This window comes from Cherax quadricarinatus, chromosome 4, assembly GCF_038502225.1.
Source record: "Cherax quadricarinatus isolate ZL_2023a chromosome 4, ASM3850222v1, whole genome shotgun sequence".
Lineage (NCBI taxonomy): Eukaryota > Metazoa > Arthropoda > Malacostraca > Decapoda > Parastacidae > Cherax > Cherax quadricarinatus.
This window is the reverse complement of record NC_091295.1, coordinates 33,088,470-33,106,318: the sequence shown is the minus strand read 5'-3', so window position 1 is coordinate 33,106,318 and position 17,849 is coordinate 33,088,470. Positions and strand designations below refer to the sequence as shown.

The window sequence follows — 17,849 nt, the reverse complement described above, 5'->3', positions numbered from 1 at the left end:
TCCCTCAGTCTCCTAGGTTTCGTTCCAGCAGGTCTAGGTAAGTATGTGAAAATTACTCTCTCAGGGTAATCCAGCCCCTACACAGCATAATAAAATTGAGGACACATGGGAAAATGAGCGTATATATGCAGTATAATAAAGTTTGAAGAGGGCAGATATTTAAATGAAAATAAGATTTTCAGAGGAGGCTTGACGGAATTGTAATGGAAGCCAAACGTAATTAATTAAAAAAAATAGTTGTAATTAAAGTTTTTAGATTGAAAAGTAAGTGCATTTGAAATTTTATTTAAGTCAGGCTTATTCCGTCCTTAAATTACATCACAATGCCGGAGCAGATGGGCTGATGACAAAAAGAAAGTTAAGTACACGTCATATGGTACATAACTGTACATTCTGATGCGATTCTCGTTGTTTGGGTCACGTTCAGCAGTTGTACCGCCGAGAGTCATGTTTGCCTGGACTCTGTGACTGGTATCCTCCCTCATTTGGAATCTAGACTTATTGATGAATGGACACATTATTTCGTGGAAAAAGATAATTTACACTTATTTTGTGCATATTGGGGTGATTCTCACAGATACTCCCTCTGAAGAAACGAATAAGAGAATTGTTGGGTTTCATACGCACTCCAACACCATCAGAGAGTGTATTTAGCATAGCAGGAAATTTTTTGTTCTTAATAGGGCGCTGGTAGGACCTGCAACCTTCCATGAACTTCTGATTAAGTGAAACCCAGAAATTTATGAGTACCTTCCATGCTCGAAGCTTTATGAACTACAGATATGTAAAATGTATGTAACTTTCTTGTGCACCATTAGAGTCAATATTATTTTTTATTATATTACACGTGAAATAACTCAATTTGCAGCTTTTTGTGTTAATTCATTGCAAAAATTCTCATCTTCTAAGTGCAGTTACCTTGTTTAAAATGATAGTGAACTAAAAAAAAAAATAAGCATTATGTCCTAGATCTGACACAGTCAGACGAAGCTTACTTAGTTACTTATAATCGTGCTGGATCGTTGGTTGATTTATTGTAAGAAATATGGAGGTTGTTTCCATCTGTTTGACTCTGACTGAAATGTTAATTAATTGTATTATTGGTCATTGTTCAAGTTATTGCATATAAATTCAAAATATGAAAATGTTTGCTTATTATTTCCAACATTTAACAGTGATTTCAGCATTAGTAAAATCTGAAGTAATTGTTGAAAATAATTTAATACAAATTATCAAGTAACCGTAATTTATTTTTCTGATCAGTAATTTTAATCGACTTTGAATCATGTAAGTAGTACATTAAGTCTGCTCCAGAGTATCTATGAGTATCATGAACCTAATATTCTTAATCAAAATAGATTTAACAGTTAAAATGTTTATCAGATATGTAATTCAACCTCCGACCTGCCACTACTTTCTTTGTTAAGAGTTATCCTAATAGGAGAATCATATATGAAAAATTGTCCACAGTATCCGACGAATGTAATACGAAAACCTTTGTTCTCAGCAAGGTCGTTTTAATATCTACTTGCGATTCCTGCTTTATTTTGTAGATACATCTATTCCATACACAAATAACCCGCACGTAGAAGAGAGGAGCTAACGACGACGTTTCGGTCCGACTTGGACCATTTACAAAATCGGACCGAAACGTCGTCGTTAGCTCCTCTCTTCTATGTGCGGGTTATTTGTGTATTGTTCCAGTCACGATATTGTGCCTTTTTGTTATTTATTTTAGATACATCTATTATTAAGAACATGTGTGAAATCACAGAAGAGTACCCCTCTATTTTAAGTATGCTGAATGCCAGCCTCAGGGCAATCAGCTCTGTTAGTGGTTGATGGAGCCAATAATATAATTTGATGCTACTATGCTTGAGACACTTAATGCCTTTATATACCTTGCACCATTTATTTCTAGTACTGTTGTCTTAATGTGCAGTGGATTCTCATTGTTCTAAAGCATGTTATTCGAGCATTCACTAGTGAGTAGTGGATGTTGCTGATTGGGGTCTCTCTTATTTGATTAGACTTGTTTTTTTCTTTTAGTGGTATATAGGCTGTAAACTATTATGTTAGACATCAGCTGGTGTCTTGTAGGTATGAACTAGTTCATCTCTAAACAGCGTTTATGTTAGGATTTTTTTTTATCACACTTCAAGACGTATTAAATTAACTGCACTAATCAGTCATATACAGTAGGAAGCTTTCATTCCTCCTTTATGTTAGTGTATATAATGGCAGAGATGTGCTTGACTGGAGGGTGAGAAAGGGTGAAGTTATGACGTCGTGAGGTCAGGACACAGGCATGCAACGTGACCTCATGTGTTCACGAAAGTGAAAGGAGCAGTGAAGGGGAGAAGGGTGGAAAGAGAGAGAGTAGAATGAATATAATGCTAATAAAATGGAGAAAATGAGCGATACAAGTATATAATGAACTACAAGGTGGTGTGAGTGAGTTAGAGGAAGGCGGATTATGTTGGAGGGTGAACCGCTGGGACTGTGGTTTACACATTGTGGCAGTGTAAGAAGAGTGAACACAGTGATAGACTATGGCTCAGAGAATAACATAATAATAATAGTATCAGTAGACAAACCTCGAAGGTGGACCAAGAGAGGGTTAATCTATAGTTTTAAAGACAACACAGGTCGGGCTTAAGGAACAGACTTTACCCACACACACAAGATTGGAACAGACCTTTACCCGCACGCACAAGATTGCACCCGAACTTCCTCCTAACAGAAGAATATTCTATCACCCATAACTTATTCCATACTAAACGGATGAATAATAACTGGGACTACTGTATCTGTGTTTATTATAAAAGTTACGGGACGGGAAGGTTAAGCAGCACGAAGAAAAAATCAGAGATTACACATTCATAAAATCAAATACACAGAGAACAATATTTTACTTCAGACAGTGGTCAGTAATCAAAAATACCGTCTTAGAATTGCAAAGAATTCCTGGTAAGAACCTCTTTTCTTCCCGAAATGATGCATTCAATGTGAAGATACAGCTTCTGGCAGTATTTCCCCATTTCCAATTAAGCGCTTTCCCTCCTTAGTCTCTCCGATTTTTATCTTCCAAGAAAGTTTAAAATTATGTCGACTGTAGTAACATCTAGAACACTGCCAGAAATTTAAAATTTTGAAATGCCTCTGCAGGTGCCTGTAAATCTCGTGATCCGTGCTAGAGTAGACCGTGGGTCAACAGTAGTGTATCCTACAGAAAGTTTTGAAATCTTTTATGTCTTGATAAATGTCAGGTACTATATTCCTTGTTTGAGTAGGACTCTAGCTAATAAGTACTTACCTCCTGAGTGCTAATTTTTGAGGTCATTATTGTATCTTTAGTGTGTCGTCTGTCTGCCTCTTCCTCGGCCTCGTTTTTTTTCTTTCGTTTAATAGTTCTCTCTCTCTCTCTCTCTCTCTCTCTCTCTCTCTCTCTCTCTCTCTCTCTCTCTCTCTCTCTCTCCATTACTATAAATTAGGAAGGGAGTTAGGGAGATAATGTAAACGTACATACTTTACACGACATGTGGATGGGATGACGTGCATGCAACACGGGCTGGAGAACATGTACAGTATAAACACAAACTCCAGCGCGCGCGCGCACACACACACACACACACACACACACACACACACACAAGCTGATGACAGCCTCCACACATGCGCACAAGCTAATGCCAGCCTCCGCACATGCGCACAAGCTGATACCAGCCTCCACACATACTCAAGCAGCACTTCAAAAAGCTAAAAGGGAATTGCATTTTTAATTCACATGTTAAATTCTGGAAATTGATCTGTAACGTGTGTAATGTGCGTCCATCGCCAACGTAACATGTTTATCTATAGCGAAGTGTTTATTTTTTTTTTTTAAATTTGCCACGATCACAACTATCTGTCGTTGTCTCCAGCTGTACTTGCAGCATCACACAATATAAAAAAATATCTCAAACGTGCGTTTCCTAAATAATACATAAGTAAAATAGTACGTTTTAATGGCGACCAGTGATCGGCAAATTCAACGCAGCAACCAAAAGAACTAATTAGTTTTTTCTTGCTAAAAATTAACATAAATGATTTATATCATGACGCTGAGACAGGTTTTGCCCTAATTAAGATGAAATGCAAGATAGCAGCATTTTTTAATGCAAGGCGTCGCAGGCACTATCTGTCAGTTATCTAAGTAAAAATGAAGCAAGCGCTGCGTGTGATAGCAGCATAGAGTCTGCTGGACTGAGGAGCGCCATTTAATAATTCATTAAATATTTTTTTCCAATTAATTTTTCCATGTAATTTCAACACTTGAAGGTGTAGAAATGGCCAGCAAATGAAATTTTAGGGGAAATTTCTACATGCGGCCTGCAGGTTCCTAAGGGAAACAAGGAATCGGAGAAATATTGAAGACAAATATATTCCGCTCGACGTAAATTGAAAAATATATTTCAGTCTCCTCAAGAGTTTCTGCTGGAAACACGTGCACACCGATGAACAGGTAAACAAGTTTCCGGCTCGCAGGGAATTCACTTTAATCAAGGTGATTTAGAGAGACCAGAAGGACAGTGAAGAACAAGAGGTCAAGAAAGCAAGATATGGAAGAAAGACATTTCTGATAATTAAACAAGCACAACGTGACTGCCTAATATTGATTGTATTTCCACTATTTTTTTTTTTTTTTTCTGGCAACCTTGACTTTTCGAATAATTTTGGTTCAGTACTTTGATAGCCCTAGCTGGAGAGAATATAAAAGAAATAGTTGATATTGTTGTTCAGTTTGTGATTGCAGAGCATTATCAGACACAGACATATTGTTATTCAGTCAGCCCTCCAACATAAACAACGTGTGTTCGTTACGCTTAATATACGTTAATATAAGTGAATTTAACTTATCTTAGAATAACGGTAAGTTCTGATAAAACGTTAGATGAAGCAGAAGTCAACGAACCAGATTTCGGAGGAAGTTAACGGTCTAACTGGGAAACAGTTATAAAGCAGATATAAAGCATTAACTGTGGGGGAGTCTGCACAAGAAATTGGGAGGTTCGATTCTTTGTCCAGTAGATACACACCGCCAGTCAGTAATTAACGATCTTTCTGTACACACAAAGACAACAGACGAACTTATCCAAACAGAGCACAGTTATAAATGGTACAGGTATTTCCAGCTGGAATAACGGATGGTTGTTACATCCGGTTCAGCGATTTCATAAATGAGTTGGACTGACTGGTCGTTGAGGAGATGGACCTACATAAGGTCTAGCGGCTTCGGAAATAGTACGAAAGGACTTCTAACATACATCCACTAAAGATTACTACAGAGTCGTCCAGTTGCTAACATACATCCACTAAAGATTACTACAGAGTCGTCCAGTTGCTAACATCCACTAAAGATTACTACAGAGTCGTCCAGTTGCTCACAACGGCAACACTGATTTGAAAGAAGCACCCAAGCTTTCCATGGAATGTGCATGGTATTCCTGTATATGTGCATGACAATTTTGTGGTAATTTGGGGTAAATGGTTGACGATTGAATGGTATGCAGGTGTATACCATTGACAGGTGTCTAATATCACGTGTTAAGATTCGGTAGCTGCAAAATTTATTTTATGTTCATACACGCTTGGGAATGATGGTACTCAGTTTTTCGTGGCTCAGAGGTACATGATAGTCTAAAAGTCGGGGTAACAGGAAGGCGTCACGTACCACTTTCATCAACCCCTCCCCCCCCCCTACATTTCTCAACATTGGGATACGGGGAATAATTTTAAGGTCGTTCCCATTAACTGCTTTTTGGAATAAATAGTTTAGAGTAACTGACAAGTTGATATATGAGACTCTTGTTCAACATTTGAGTATCTCTATTTCTAGAAACTTTTTTGCCATCCAGTGGCTTGTGCAGTCCAGTGCAGAGAAACTGTGGAAGATGAGAAGGAGTTTGATGGACTGAACTCATCGGCTCCTCCAGGCTGAGGGACTGATTACATCAATCTCATCTTCCACTGTTTCTCTGCATTGAGCTGAAGAAGCCAATGGATGGCGAAACGTTTCCAGTCTAAAGATACCCACATTGTGGACAAGTGCCTCATAAACTAGTATTCCACTACACACTCCCTAGTAGTGTTAGTCAGTGAAAGTTGGTTGCCTGCTCTGTGCTCTTCATATAGAAAGCTAGTCGAATTGTTTAATGTTGATGAATGACTCGGTTCCGATTCTTTCTTAATGGCTGTTGTAGTCAGCACTATCCGTGCTTGATACTTAATCAGTGGTTATCGTTGTCAGCATTATCCGTGCTCGAGCCCTTGGTGGTTATCGTCAGTACTACCCATGTTCAATAGTGATTGTCTTATTAATGATATCCAAGACAGCTCATGATTGTGTTATTAATGCTACCCAAGACTGCATCGCAGCTTTATCCATTCCAATGCCCTCTCAGTGGTTGTCGTCATCCTCAGCATTTTCGATGCTTTATTTGCCAAGATATCAACAGAATGCTTAGGCAAGAGGCGATCATCTGGACACAAGACAGTCTAATCCGCTGGAGACCACCCTTGACTGTACCCAAAGCCTTGAACATTGCCTGGTTGGAATGTGACCCAAACTTCATGTTTTTACCTCATAGTTAGCTGGTCCAACATGTACAATAAAGATACTCTCATCAATGGCATCTTTGCCACGTCTATATTTGTATTAGCTTTAATTGTATGTACGCCTGGATTACATTTAGTTTTTACAAGCCAGCGACTTAGAGCCCGGTGGTCCAGGCACGGTCTCACAAGCTACTTGCTTTCAGCGAGATTACTGTTTATATCCCACAACTCTCGTAAATAAATAGAATATATAATTATATTTTTTGGGGGGAAAATGTTACCTTAAGGAATTTTAAATTAAAATTTTAAACTACAAAAATGTCATTGGATATTTATTGCTTAAATATTATTTTTACATCGGTTCATAAGATAGTTTTAATAGGGAAGACAAAAGAATGAAGCTGCAGCATTCATTTAAATATGATTTTATAAAATGTAATTAACAAGACTAAGCGGGACCCATGAACTTTGTCTTGAGTGTTCTTACAGCTCAGAGGGCTAGGTATGTTGGACCACTCTGACGCAGACATCGACAGATGTCACCTAATGATAATCAGCAGTCGGAATGATACGGCTGATTAAGTGTCGAAGGTAAGATTCAATACACAGGTTTAAAAAGAGATATGATAGGTCCCGAGACTACGAGTTAGTGAACTTAGGTCCAGTAAGAGGGAAAATCAGGAAAGGCGGTGGCAGGAGTCGAGACTCATCCCCCAAAAGAATAAATGTGATCGCGCGCGCGCGCACACACAGACAGACACACAGACAGACACACACACACACACACACACACACACACACACACACACACACACACACACACACACACACACACACACACACACACACACACAAGTGCAATATAGTACTGGCGTACAAATTAAATTTTACTTAGCAAATATTTATAAAGAGCACACTTAACACTTGACAAATTATTTAACAACTAAATTTAGTTTATCGTTCAGTTGTGAACCAGCATACAATACAGTTAATGAGAATTGAATAAGATAAAAAAATTCTTTATTATAAGCCGGGAATTACATATAAATTATTCGCCAAATGTATAACGCTATAATTTAGTAAGGTGATGTAGTATATTGTATATGGTAATGCTAATTCAGGATGCGATATGCTGCATATGAATTAGCCAGGTCAGAAGAGACAACCCTACAGGAATAGGCACAGAGTTAAATAGTTGATAAGGACCAAGAATTAAGACTTCCCTTTATCGCTTACTTATGATTGTATATAATAAAAAAAGGACTTCACAACTCGAGTGTTATGCTTATTTATTAAGGCAGTGTAATAATATTAGAGTCAGCTAATTTAGAGGTTAGTACACTGGCTTGTAAGTTTTAAGACTCGCGAGCACCTGAAGGATATTTAAGGGGAGTCAACGCCCTCGCGACCTTGTCTCAGAACAGGCCTCCTGGTGGATGAAGACCTGATTACTCCGGTTGTTACTGCTGACCGCACACAGTCCAGTGTAAGAATCACAGCTCGGCTGATGAAGAGCTGACTTAAGGGACTTATCACGTTTCCTGTTGAAGACAGCAAGGTTTCTGTTGATAATTCTCCTTATGTATAATAGCAAGGTAGTCAGAAGGTCATTGGCCTTAGGTTTATTGTTTTCTAGGAAGGTATTGAAAAGTCAAGAACCTTACGTTTGTTTTCCAGGTGTTGAAAAGTCAAGAACCTTACGTTTGTTTTCCAGGTGTTGAAAAGTCAAGAACCTTACGTTTGTTTTCCAGGTGTTGAAAAGTCAAGAACCTTACGTTTGTTTTCCAGGTGTTGAAAAGTCAAGAACCTTACGTTTGTTTTCCAGGTGTTGAAAAGTCATGAACCTTACGTTTGTTTTCCAGGTGTTGAAAAGTCAAGAACCTTACGTTTGTTTTCCAGGTGTTGAAAAGTCAAGAACCTTACGTTTATTATTTTCCAGGTGTTGAAAAGTCAAGAACCTTACGTTTATTATTTTCCAGGTGTTGAAAAGTCAAGAACCTTACGTTTATTATTTTCCAGGTGTTAAAAAGTCAAGAACCTTACGTTTATTATTTTCCAGGTATTGAAAAGTTATGAACCTTACGTTTATTGTTTCCAGAAGGTGTTAAAAAGTCACCAGCCTTACGTTTATTGTTTCTAGGAAGGCGTTGAAAAGTCATGAGCCCTACATTTGTTTTACCTTTTAGGTTACTCATGGTACACCTTTTCATTGGGAGTATTTTGCACGGTGGCCTCTTTTATAGGTAGTGATTTGTGTGTGCAGATTTCGGACCAGTCCCTCTAGTATCTTGCAGGTATAAATTATGATGTATCTTTCTTACCTGCGTTCCAAGAAGTACAGGTCGAGGAACTTCAAACGTTATCAGCAATTTAAGTGCTTGACCGAATTTATACTTGCGGTGAAGGTTCACGGGCATAGTGAGCGAAAGTTGCGTTTTCTAAGCAAAAATGTTATCAATGTTTAAAATGCGTCCAGTTTTATAAAAATTGTGTGGTTGGTTACCGAGATATTGTTGCAAACATTTGTTGAAGATCTCAAAAGTGACATTTGATGAATTTGGCTTTTTTTCTTAATGCTCCTATGGTTTGTAGACCATTTTCACAAAAGTGACATTTGGGCGAGTTCCTCGTTTTTCTTCTCAGCGCCTCATCTGACGTGTCACTCTTGGCCAGACAGTTTTGCATTAATGTGTAACTCTAGTCCACGAGTGAAGTTCCAGCCCTCCGATTCTTCCAGGATGAATCTGAATTTGTTGCATCAAAAATGTATGGTAGGTCCTTGTGTGTGGTGCATGTCCACTACATACAAATAAAACATTTTTTACTTTATCGACTTTACTAATAATGTACTGGAGAGATTATGAAATAGAAATATACATAGCCTTGGATGTATCTTATTAGGCTGGCATGGTTCAGTCGATAACGCATTGGCCTGCTAAACATCATATATTCACTGGTATTTCCGGAATTAACTTTCTCCATCATCAGGCACTGTACAAAATCAGAGAAAATCAATTAAAACAACCATATCTAAACATATGTTAAACATCAAATTAAAATAAGTAAATGAAAAGAGAAAAGAAACAAAAACTAGAAACAAAACTCTACAGACCTTTCATTATTACAGAGGAAAGGCATGTTTCTAATGGTGTAGAGACGAATATTTCCAGCTCAGTGGTACTGGATCGGCTAGACAACCCATTGAATGATTTCATGTCTATAGTGTGGTCTGTGGCCTCACGTTAGTGTATTATGGCCACTAAATGGAGGTTTAATTACTTGGTTATTTATTCTAATAGATCTGCTCAAGTCTTCAGAGATGCGGACCCTCTGTTGACGCTTAGTTATAACAGTATATATATTACAGCTATGATAATTATATTTGTAGACTATAGAGGACTAGAATTCAACAAGTACTAACATTCTATAGTGTATTTACTTGACCTGATAAAGAAGAAACACTCCATCACTGTTTTACCAGAGGTGTGCCGATACTACAATTCAGAATTGTAAATATCCCCCGCCTTCCTTCAGATTGCAGCAACTGCACTTAACACCTTCAGGACAAAAGTCCGGTTAACAGGTTTCCATGAATCCCTTCATCAATGTTACCTTGCTCACATTCCAATAGCACATCAAGTCATGAAACCAACTTGTCTCTGTTCACTCCTGTCTAACACACGCTTGCTGGATGTTTAAGCCCTTCGCATACAAAATCTCCTTTACCCCCTCCAACCGTCATAGGACGACACCTACCCCGCCTTCCTTCACCTACAGATGTGTACGTCCTATATATATATATATATATATATATATATATATATATATATATGACTGGCTGGTGCCTCCACACTACCATACTCTGAAAACCTACTTCTCCTGTTGTTGCCTTTGCAGCATTGCATAGCTTCTAATGACGCACTGAGAAGTGTGAAAGTACTTGAGCTAAAGATCCCCCCCCCCCGTAACTTGTCTTGCATTGTTAAGATGGCCTGTCTTCGATTCGAAGTTGGGAGGAGGTGCGGGATGTTGTCCAGAGGGCTGAGGAAGGGTTGTTGAGGTGGTTCGGACATGTAGAGAGAATGGAGCGAAACAGAATGACTTCAAGAGTGTATCAGTCTGTAGTGGAAGGAAGGCGGGGTAGGGGTCGGCCTAGGAAAGGTTAGAGGGAGGGGGTAAAGGAGGTTTTGTGTGCGATGGGCTTGGACTTCCAGCGGGCATGCGTGAGCGTGTTTGATAGGAGTGGATGGAGACAAATGGTTTTTAATACTTGACGTGCTGTCGGAGTGTGAGCAAAGTAACATTTATGAAGGGGTTCAGGGAAACCGGCAGGCCGGACTTGAGTCCTGGAGATGGGAAGTACAGTGCCTGCACTCTGAAGGAGGGGTGTTAATGTTGCAGTTTAAAAACTGTAGTGTAAAGCACCCTTCTGGCAAGACAGTGATGGAGTGAATGATGGTGAAAGTTTTTCCTTTTCGGGCCACCCTGCCTTGGTGGGAATCGGCCAGTATGCTAATAAATAAATAAATATATATATATATATATATATATATATATATATATATATATATATATATATATATATATATATATATATATATATATATATATGAATGATGCGTGTTTAAAAAAAATTGCATTTTTTATTAAAATCCTCTATTTATAAATTGTGTATAAAAATTGTATTTTCAGATGTTCGTAATTGAAATCGTGACAGAGGTTGTTTGACCGTGTCAGCAGTCCAGTGTTCTTCAGCCACGGCTAGATGCTTGTTCTTACAAGGCTCTCATGCATTCTGACCAGGAGTAAGCACAGCAACTACTGGAATTATTTAAAATATTTTATGACATGTACTGGAGACGGGCCACCGTGAGAATAGATACCGTTTTTTCTTATAATTATCAATAAGTTATTTCTCTCTCTATCTATATCTATCTCTCTTCTTTCTTTTAGATACGGACACATACACTCTTCCATGCGCACACGCACATATTCTCACGCAAATACGAGACTTGAAAGCCGATAATAATTACATAAAATACATAATGAATCTTGATTAAGTGAGGAATAGCTTGTAGCAGCACGATCCACCAATCGGCAATCTGAATATTCGTGAGGATGAATTCGTTCGTGCAGTCAATTTCCAAAAGCGTATTCGGTCATATCAGTATCGTGCCTTAATGCCTTACTTTCAAAATCCAGGTAAAGGTTTATTATAATGAATGCAAAGAAGAAATCAGTTGCAACTATTTTTAATTCTAGTTTCATGGACATTTTTTCTAGTAGTAGGTAGTCTGAGGGTATTTGTGGGAGTGACTTGACTTGTAATTACAGGAGCAGAGCGATGTTCCTGGTTTTCTGTTTTTAATCATCGTTACAGAATTTGTATTTGTAGCCCTAAGTGGTAGGTTGGTAGATAGCATCCACCCACCCACCTGCCAAATGAGTGTGAAACTGAAACCTGTATTGTTTTACATGATGGTAGGATTTTGTGTTTCATGAACATTCGGGATAACAGGTGTATCTTGTTATTTCTACTCACACTTAGGTCACACTACACATGCATATACAAGCATATATATTTACACACCCATCTGGGTTTTCTTCTATTTTCTTAATAGTTCTTGTTCAATATTTCCTCTTATCTCCATGGGGAAGTGGAAAAGAATTCTTCCTCCATAAGCCTTGCGTGTCGTAACAGGCTACTATAATGCCCGGAGCAAGGGACTAGTAACCCTTTCTCCTGTATAAATTACTAAATGTAAAAAGAAAGACATTCGTTTTTCTTTTTGGGTCACCCTACTTTGGTGGGATACGACCTGTTCGTTGAAAGGGTGTATTTGTAGCTTTTCAAAGATGCTACTCTCAACAATTGATTGACAGCCAAGTACATGATTAACTATAGATGAATATGGCCAAACGTAAAGAGAAGCTTCCATACGTCTCACCTTGTCCAGGGTCTAGCCGGAACCTTTCTGTTGTTTGCTTTACGTCACCTGTATGTACTTATCGATTTGTTCTTGAGGGGGGTCGAATCTTAGCTCTTGAGTTTGTGAGGCTCTGTCGTGTCTACTATTGAAACAGTAAGGAGTTTGACCACCTCACTTCCTCTTCTAGCTGATTCCAATTACCTCTTTGAAACTAAAATATTTCATAACGTCTCTGTTGGTGATGTGTGTTGTTGGCTTCTGTTCCCTTTCGCTGCTGTATCTGGCAATTCACACAGTGTGTCATGTGCAAGTCTGGACCTTTTCAAATGGCTGTAACAGTTTATATTTGATCCATATATTTCAGATAAATCTATAGACAACATTTCGGTCCATCCTGGGTCAATGTCAAATTAGTTGATAATGGTTTAGGATGGATCGAAACATCGTTTAAAGGTTTACTTTCAACTCACGGGTTAGTTGTGAGCGTTGTTTTTATGATTTGTCGTGTACTTGCGGTTTTTATGGCTGCATATTCCATTGTTTTCCTTATGCGTGTGGTGTATATTCTGAAAAAACTCTTTCTTGAAATTGTTGTTATACAGTAGTTGCTTTCGTTGCAAGCACAGTTATCTTGTTATTCTGTCCTGTCGGTGCGAGTCTGGCGATTGGTTCGATGCAACATTTACCCATATAGTCTCTATCTCTCTGACATTAGTAGTTTTTTTATTCTCAAGTGTTGCAGTATTATTGGCCTTTGCTTTCTCTCAAATTCATCATCATTTCATCTTCATCATCGTCTTCATGTTCACCTTCTTTAGACACCTATTGGAATATTTCTTCCTGCGACTTTTTCGAAATCATTTGTTTTTCTCGCAAGGTTTGCATCCTTATATGTAGATCATTAATAAATGTCAAACCAAATGGTTCCAGCATCTGATTGTGGGGAAAGTGCTCATGTTACATCTCGCACAGACTTGCCCATTTTCTCACTGAGAATTTGTTCCGTCGTTTAGATATTCATTCATCCAGTCTATTACCCTCCCTTGTAACCTGCTTCTCCAGTTTGGAAATTAGTCGCCTGTGAAGCATTATACCATAGGTCATCTGATAGGTTGAGATATGCAGTTCGTCCACCCGTCCCATTCTAGTCTTTCGTCGTCATATAACTAGAAAGTTGGTGAGTCTTAATTTTCCTTCTATAAACCGTTTTTTTTAACATGCTTGTAAAGGGTTCTGGAAAAAAGTGTTGTCGAGACTAGGAGTTACACTAGGCCTCGTGAAATGAAGGTGCAATTTCTAGAAGAAAAAATACTGGAAAGTCAGGCATGTGTATAATTAAGTAGAAGGGTTTTAGGATAATTAATGCAAGTAGAAAGGTTTTGGGTTTTATTATTACATTGTGTGTTTTCAAGGTGTCTGTCTCTCATATCGAATATGTGATCGCAGGTTTTGGCTTTCTTTCCTAGTATCCAGTGTGAGGTGTATATCCCCACTTTGCATTCAGCGTTACCTCTTGTTTTAAAACCACAATGGCGTAATTGGACATTGTAATTACTTACTTTGTAATTACTTACTTGTATTAAAGAGAGTAAAGTCATGAATAAGCCTTGTGTCCGTATTCAATAATTCACTCGGTAGATAATTTTTTTTTTTTTTTTAATTTTCCACTGGTCAGCCAGTTTGCGAAAATATTTCTTGTATCCTTTCGACTCTGCTTGTTTCTCAGTTTACAATTGAAACCTTTTGCAGTCTTTGTTGCAATCACTGAAAAATCTTTTATCCTTTCATGTCCTTTTATAACCTTATAAATGTGGCTATCATGGTTTACCTTCCTTCCTATGAGCCAGCGTGAGTATCTTGCACTGTGCTCAGATTTTCATCTTATATTCTAATTTTCAGTTTTAGTAGCCATTTTATAGGTCTTCTTCAGCCTTTTTTAATATACGTATTGTTTTATTAGGTTTGGGCGCTATACAATCATTTTATATTTCAGTTTTGGCATAATATAACTGCAGCATGCAAGTTTTTTCTTGACAGTATTTATAGTCGTTTAATCTCACCATGTCCTCTTCAAAGATTTATCTAATTTGTATAGATTTTTATGCTTAATATGCATTTCTTCCTTATGATTAATTTGCGGATCTGTCATTGTCAGCTGCCTGTGTTTATTTCACGTTTTCCATTGGGCCATACCTCGCTATATGTAGAATGCTGAAATCCACAATGCATTTCGTCATCTCTTTTATGTGTTGTTTTTCTTTGATTATTTGTTCTTAATTTCTTTTCCAACACATCCAGAAGGCATTTTTTTTTTTTGCCTACAGTTTCCCCTCAATATCTTAGAAATATTTGCCATCTCCTTTTTCATTTCGAGACTAGTATTAGTTCTAGCTGTAATTTCCGTTGCCAACACAACCTCTTGTCCTGTCTGCCTTTTCCCTAAAGATATTTTACAAACTATCGTCTGTTTTAGCTACATACTCTTTCAGCCCTTTCATCTCCTCCTCTAAGTTGTTTTTAACGTGTTCTGAGATATTTTAAGCTGGTTGCACCTGTTCTACATTTGTCATTGTCATAGATTTTCCCTGAGTTGTATTTTTGTTTTATACTCCTCAAAGCCTCGTGTGAGGGGACGAGTCTACTTTGGTTATGGAAGCTCCGCGATGTGCTCAATTAACGCACTTGTAATAAAGCAGTAGTCTGACGGTTTTAAATTAACACGGCAGTCAGAGAAATGTAAAATTAAATTAACAGATAACCTTAGTAATAGTAAACAATTTTATTTTTTTCAAATAATATTCCAGGAGTAGTAATCAGAAGCTTGAGTATTAATGGGAACTTTTTCTCAAGTAGCGATTTCAGTGCGTTTACCAAGTACAGTTGAGCCGAGTGTGTTTTTGTCAAGAATAAATTTGGATTGAAATATATGTTTTGTTTACTGCATAATTTGAGTAAGCCTGCATAGTGTACGTAATTGTCGAGTTTACTAAAGTTACATGATTACATTCTCATACAACAATAAACTACGTTACCTTCTCGAATATTTGTATTTTAAAAGATTAAATGGTATTAGCATAACTTCTTAAATTAAGTTAATTCTTATTCTTCCTTGAATGCATGTTGTTACAAAAACGTAATATTACCTTAATTAATTGCATATTGTTACCCCACTGCCTACTAATAGATGCATGCCACAAACTCGTAGGATTAATTTTTATGGCTAATCCGGTTCTGACAATACTGGAATGCCTTAGCCTTTCCAGGCTAAGGCATTCCAGCACAGTTAAGGCAAGTACTGTATCAGGTACTGGCAACAAGTTTTATCTGCTGATGGAAGGTCCAGCATGATGAGTGACAAAAGAGGAACCAATTAAAGCTGCATGTAAGTCTAGTTGACGAATTAGACCGTGAAACACCTGGGTATCTGCATTTTGTAGACAATACGCTTTCCAGTGGCTTTATTAATGCAATACAGTGACATAAACGGAAGTCTACAGAAGAGTAGGGAATCAGGCCCTCGGTCTAGGAGCAAGTGTGTTGATGAATCTGAAGCACAGGCAGGAAGATGGGTGCTTAATATACTAAAGCCAGATAAGTTGAAGCAGTTGAAGGCTTTGTCACTGGTAGGCGGGACTCACACTGGAAGTAGGTCATGCCCAAGAATTGTGCCAGAGGTTAGCAAGTAGGTTGTGGAGATATCCTGTGTATCAATATTTTGATATATTAATTGTCAGACCCTGCTGGGTCTCCCCTACCAGTAACAAGGCATCCAGATCTGCTGTAACTCACCTGACACCAGTATATAACCGTCTGTCTTCCTGTGTGAGCTTCATATTCATCAAGACAACGATGCTCAATACCTGCTCTTAGGCTGAGGGACTGATTACCTCATCTGTCTTTTGTATATAATTCTGCCAGGCTGAGGGATTGATTACCTCCATGATAAAGTAATTGCATGGTGAAACGTCTACTAAAAAAGATACCCATATGTTGCATAAGAGTCTAATTCATCAACTTGATGATGTTATATACCGCTAATATGTAAGTTTAGTTCAACTGAGGCGTAGGTTTGTACCAGCTGCAAGACGCTCTTGGGAGCATCGCTGGTTGGACTTTGGCAGAGTATCAGATTCACCAAGTTACATTCCAGTGACTGGCTTTGGTTAGTCACTTGTACGCTAACGTTGTTAGTTCATGAACTTCCCTGGATAACTCGTTGACCATTCATTACTAATATAGTTTAATATTAATTGAGTTGATTGTGCCAATGATGGCAGTCTTAGTAATGGAAGGATATTTTCACCTTAACTATTAAATACCACAGCATTTTTTCTGTAAATACTAATCGCTCCACGTTTTTTACAAACCTCTAGTGTGGCCAGCGGAAGTGATGAGAGGAGAGAACCTTTAGCTACACTACTAACCTTCGCTGTATTGATAAAGAGGTATCTACACTTCATCTTGCTTTCTCGGCATGTAGCCTTAATATAGACCGTTGGTTATTCTATAGTACCTGGCTTTCCTGGCCTATGACTCATACAGCACAGACTATAATAACGATGATAACAGCAGTACTATCCTAGCAGACTTTATATGTTTCCATAAATATATGCACATAATTATCTCAATTAACACTATTTTTTTCAAGTTTTTAAAGACTTTGATTGTAGCTGCATAGCATTTTTGTGCCTTAAGAAATTATGCGTTTTAAACATACAATTTTCAAGCAGATTTTGTGTTTGATAGAGATTTCTCTAATGAGGTGAGCGAAGTAGTACTTGGAAAATAATGGGGTACAGCTTTTAAATTATGGTGGGGACGAGTGAGATCTTAGAGATAAATCTACGAAGTGCGTGATTGAATAAATCAGCTTCAGTAAGTGTATATATATATATATATATATATATATATATATATATATATATATATATATATATATATATATATTTAGTGCAGCTTTCTAGTAGTAATGTTGACCTGTGAAATTAAATAGATCATCGTAAATCAGTATAAGTATTTCCATGTTAAATACTTAAACTGGTAATAGTGAAGCTGAGGTAATATTGTTATATTGAAATTGAGGTCAATTTGAAGCCTGAAGACTGACACACATCGCAGAACGACTTTTACTCGGACATTTCGTTCTTTGTAGAGCTTTCTCAAGTGATGATTTGATGAAGCTCTTCACCAAGTAATGCGTTCTTCTATAATTGGATGAATGTTTTGCTTGTGTAGTGCGACTTGTCTTTGTCTTCATACTTGTCGGCAATATGCCGTTTGATCGCGTGAGGTGTGATCACTAGGCAGGTGTGTCTCCCAGGC

At 37.8% G+C, this 17,849-nt stretch overlaps 1 long non-coding RNA gene across 1 annotated transcript in view; it reads left to right on the top strand.

Annotated features, from left to right (window-relative positions):
- The first annotated feature begins 11,287 nt into the window (after positions 1-11,287).
- Positions 11,288-17,849, top strand: part of LOC138854558 (uncharacterized) — a 126,530-nt gene continuing 119,968 nt past the window's right edge. The window contains exons 1-2 of the long non-coding RNA XR_011393752.1: positions 11,288-11,402; positions 16,901-16,972. This is a non-coding gene — a long non-coding RNA (uncharacterized lncRNA). The remainder of the gene's footprint in view (positions 11,403-16,900; positions 16,973-17,849) is intronic.